This window comes from Penaeus vannamei, chromosome 12 (assembly GCF_042767895.1).
Source record: "Penaeus vannamei isolate JL-2024 chromosome 12, ASM4276789v1, whole genome shotgun sequence".
NCBI lineage: Eukaryota > Metazoa > Arthropoda > Malacostraca > Decapoda > Penaeidae > Penaeus > Penaeus vannamei.
Genome location: NC_091560.1, coordinates 42700459 through 42705458, shown reverse-complemented (window position 1 = coordinate 42705458; position 5000 = coordinate 42700459). Strand labels below are relative to the sequence as shown.

The 5000-nt window shown below is 38.0% G+C and overlaps 3 non-coding genes across 3 annotated transcripts; 2 read left to right on the top strand and 1 right to left on the bottom strand.

Moving 5' to 3' along the window:
- The first annotated feature begins 705 nt into the window (after nucleotides 1-705).
- Nucleotides 706-778, top strand: TRNAV-AAC (transfer RNA valine (anticodon AAC)). The gene has a single exon. It is a non-coding gene; the product is annotated as a tRNA-Val (tRNA).
- A 591-nt stretch (nucleotides 779-1369) lies between these two features.
- TRNAV-AAC (transfer RNA valine (anticodon AAC)) lies at nucleotides 1370-1442 on the top strand. The gene has a single exon. It is a non-coding gene; the product is annotated as a tRNA-Val (tRNA).
- A 625-nt stretch (nucleotides 1443-2067) lies between these two features.
- On the bottom strand, nucleotides 2068-2140 carry TRNAV-AAC (transfer RNA valine (anticodon AAC)). The gene has a single exon. It is a non-coding gene; the product is annotated as a tRNA-Val (tRNA).
- Nucleotides 2141-5000: the final 2860 nt, after the last annotated feature.

The window sequence follows — 5000 nt, the reverse complement described above, 5'->3', positions numbered from 1 at the left end:
TATGTGATACAAAGACTAATTTTAATGTGCCATTCTGCTCAAAATACAGTAGCCTATTTGAGGGTCTATCATGCAAATTTCAAGACTAAGGTAATGGATCTTCAATATCCGCAAAACAAGCAGGGTTTGAGTACTACTCTAGGGTTGATTCCTCTAGTTCCCCAGATAGTGCGATAGGTCTGGCCATAAACGTGATAGTCCCTGACAAAGATCTTATCCTTAATTATGATTATTTATACTAGTATAAGCTCTTTATACCTGATTACTTGTCAGTGAAACATTAACGAAAACATGTATATTTTCTTAATATTCGCATATTTTGTAGAGGTACAGATTAGATAGTCGTTAATATGTACAACTCTTATGACGATGAAATTTGCTCCTTGTGATGCGTATAATTTGATAGAATGTCATGAGTATATTGATACACATTAGGTATCAGTTATTCAGCATGAATATAAACTTTTATAAAAGATGCATTTGATGACTTTGAAAAGCTGTCGTTCTCTTCTTTAAATACTTGTAAAAATAAATAAGTAACGAATAATGAAATATAGCCTCATCAGTTTTCATGTTTTTAGCTGGATGCAAAACAGGAACTTTCATTTTTGAAAGAGTACATTTGTATACGTAAAATCTGCTCTTTGGGCATAATATACAGTTCATTCTCGAAATTTGGTTTGATTCTTCAAATCATTATCTCACGTGCTCATGGTGTAGTGGTTATCACATCTGTCTAACACACAGAAGGTCCCAGGTTCGAGCCCTGGTGAGCACAGTCTTTTAGTTAAGATCGTACTTAAAATTTTAAAACCTTTCTCCAGGGGAGTCATTCGATTTCGCCAGGCGATCGGGAATTTCGTACTGTTAAAAGCATGACAAATGTTCGCCAGGCGATCTTACGTATTGGAACCGCCTGGCGAAGCAAAGTCGCGAGAGCCCTCCCTTTCCCGTGATTGGACAGCATTTTCTTGCTTTTAATTACAAATTAGCAAAATGTTTGTGTATAATATGATATAGGGATCACATTGTAAATTTATAATCTCTGAAAATCACAATGTATTATGAAATAACCATCAGCTGTATTCCTGCCGCCACCGAGGTGAGTTATTTTGATTAAGTTGTTATTTTGGTTGTAGGAATAATTTATTTTCATAAATGTTACCATATGTGTTTTGGTGATGGCATGTTTACTACGAGCTATAGTAACATAGCTGTCATTATCCATCGCTCTACAGTGAGGCGTCCCTAATGGGGAAGGCTAGATCAGTAGCAACTCGAGGAGGTGTCATGGCGTCTGATTTTGATGCTATTATGCAATTTCTTTGGTAAAACTTACAAATATTTTCATTTTACAGTGATGAAATATGTACTCATGGTGTAGCGGTTATCACATCTGTCTAACACACAGAAGGTCCCAGGTTCAAGCCCTGGTGAGCACAGACTCTTTGCAAATTCTTTAAATAAAAAATAAACCCATCAATCGGGGCATCTAAGCATTTCATGACACACTCGGGAGTCTATAATTCATTCAGCTGTTATATTCCCATAAAAATATAAACAGATAAGTCTCATGATCACACCTGCACAATCGTGTGTAGAAAATGACGAAGGAAAGAATAGTTAAGCACATGAGGTCTCTTTACTATATTGCCTCTGCATTGCAATGTAGGTAAAAGATCTTCATAAATTACGAATATTCTTGTATTTACCTGTTCGTGCCTTTATTATTGCATTTGCAATTTGTTCTGAAAAAAATGGGACGAATATTAGCATCTATCTACACACTTTACAATCATCATTTTTAGTTCTTGCAGAGTGGATCTGGGAATTTCATGATCGGTTAATAATATCATCTTGAGCGATTTCTTAGGAAAACAGCTGACTATATACACTAACACAAGTGTGAGTCTCATTCATATAAACAGATACAGATAAGAAGGTATTGTGGCTATCAATTGAAAACTGCTGCATTTATTTCTTGACAGCATGAAAAAATATGGGTTCGACCTCTTGTGGAAGCTCTCTTTACACAATACAAAACTCATTTGGATCTTGAAAAAGATCTGTGCTCACCAGGGCTCGAACCTGAGACCTTCTGTGTGTTAGACAGATGTGATAACCACTACACCATGAGCACGTGGTATTGAAATAATATGAAAAATTAAGTAAAATCCGCAGAATGGACTGTATATTATGCCCAATGAACAGATTTCACACATACAAATATACTCTTTCAAATATTACTTCCATTGGGTCTCAAATATTAATGTTCCTGTTTTGCATCTGTGCTGGCAAAAATGAAAACTGGCGAGGTTGTTTTTCATAATTCGTTATTCTTTATTTATTTTTACAAGCATTTAAAGAAGAGAACAATAGCTTTGCATAGTCAAATAATTTTCTTAGTTCTTGTGGGTAATCATGGCACTTTGCATTCATATTTACTATAAATGACAAGAGAGATATATGGAAGGAAAGCTTTTGGTGTGTTTTGCGATTTTTTGTTGGGGGGGGAGGGGGATAATGAAATATATTCAAGATAATGACATTTTTTGGCGGGCGTTGTCGGGACCTGCAGGCTGTGAACGTAAAACAGGAACTTCTTATGGCTTTATGGTTGTAGGCCTTTTCAGAAATTTATATACACACGTGTGTGTATGATTATATGATATTGGAAATGCAACCCCACACCTAATTTAAAGAATCTGAGCTTACCATGCAGTCGAACACATCATTCTATGATAGTTTTCTTCTATACCATTTTCTGCGCAAATTGATAATAACGGAATTATAGAGGGTATAAAATCCACGATTTCCAGGAGCCGCAGTAACCTTCCGCCTCCAACGCCGCGACAAAATGACAAAAAGTCGTTAAGAGCTAAGGAAAGTCGGACGGATTTGTAGCGGATGACGTATGCGAGGGAAATCAAATGAGCCAATTAGATTCGTGCGTGAACGTGACGTGAACATAGACACTTAATAGAACCAATCATATATATAATATACCATCACGTGACAATAGAAGCTGGGCCTAGGAGAAGTTTTTTGAAATTCAAATCAGTTCCATCATGGCTAGACAGTGTGTAGGTTGTGAGAACAATTATTTCGATTTTACGGCGAAATATTATATTACACAAATGACAAGACACCAGTGGGTTTGTGACGCATGAAAAGGGATTCAAAAAACAAAACGAAGAAAGCTGTGAAACGTTGCTGTAAGTGAACGCAATTCCCGCCAACAACGACCTGGAATACCCTGACGATCCCAGTGCCCCGCAGCTTGGCCCGTCTGCAGTTAAGGCTGAAGGTAAGATGTGGTTCAAACTGTTCCTGGGTCTGGACTCTCTCCTGCCGGAACATACGAGGTGAAGATTTTGAAGCTCAGGCGGGGGCGGCAGTCCCCCCTTAAAGGGGGTATAAGGGGGCGAAGCCTCCTATATCTACGGGAAACGTGTAAGATACCTGGTTTGCCCGGGCTCTATCCTGCCGAAACATACGAGGTGAAGATTTTGTAGAACAGGCGGGGGGTAGGGGGGCGCCCCTCTGAAATGGAGTTTAAGGGGGTGGAGCCCTCTACACGACCCGAAAATGTGTTAATATACTAAGTTTACTTGTATTCTACCGGTATTTCTCGAAATTCCCTGATATGGTGGCCTATCATGCCCTCCCAAGCTTTATAGACCGATATCGTAGTTCTGCTTCGTTTGCGAAGAAAATGAGTGCTAGATTCGTTCAAACGACGAAAGCCATTGGAAAATTATTCTATTCACCCCAAAAATGGTGTGGGGTTGCATTTCCAAATTTGCCGGTTATATATATATCGTATAAATTTATATATGTATATGTGTGTGTGTGTGTTTACTGTATACACTTTTAAACGTGTGTGAGCGCACGCACACATGTGCAAGTGTGAGCACACACACACGGACGCACAAATTCTATCCGCACATAACCAAATGTAAGCCAGTATAGCTAAAGTTGACCACCCAGACGGCACTCAAAACTATAAAATTCATGTCCCTGGATTTCACTGATGAGAACTGAAGAATCGTGCTCGTTAAGGCGTTATGTTCCCTTCGTTAAATTTTATTATCGTCTGTTCGAGCCTTTAGACACAGTTTACCCTTAAATCACGTTCATATAGGCCAATCAGTCTCGAAGTATTTTATTTATTTTTTTCAAGAATAAATGCTCTTCCATATACTAAATACCGCCATGATTATTCTACTGGGTAATTATAGGAGTAGTTAGGCAGTTTTGGGCAAGGAGGAACAATGCTATTATGTGATGGGCAGGGAATTACTAATATATTTTAACTATGGGTGAATTTTGAATTTTTGAGGAATGATCCACCCAGCAAAATGATAACGAAATTAGATATATTTGAACATCTGTGTATCTATTTTGACATACCGAAGGTGTGAAAGTATTATTGACAAAGGCGTTTTACACTAGAAAATAGAATCAGACCTTACTGCCCAACATCATATTCTCGCAACTATTTCTTCCATGTCATTTCCTTCGAAGCTTGTCAATAAAGATAGCAGACATTGATTGGTTTAAAAAAAAAAAAATCTTCACAAATCAGTGCATAAGGTAAGGAATTACTGAAATTTGTAGGCCTACTAGATATTTACTCGTCTTGCCACAACATGCAAGACAAAAAAAAAAATCTGGGCAAGCATGAGAAAGGGGATATCAGTCTTTCCTTAGGGGTTTTAAGGGCCAAATCCACTATACATTGAAAACATGAGTCACAGAAGTATATTAGCACGGGATCTATCCTACCAGATCATACGACCTAAAGAATTTGCAAAGGATATAAGGTCGGCTATACTATGAAAAGGTATGTCGCGGAGCCTGCAATATTACTAGGTATGTGCCAAATTGTTTAATGATTCACTTTCGCCTTTATCCAGCATTTTCCTTTTTCTTATACCCTCTCTGAGAAATTGAACCGATGCCGTAGCTATGTTTAGTTTGCGACAAGCGTGTGCTCG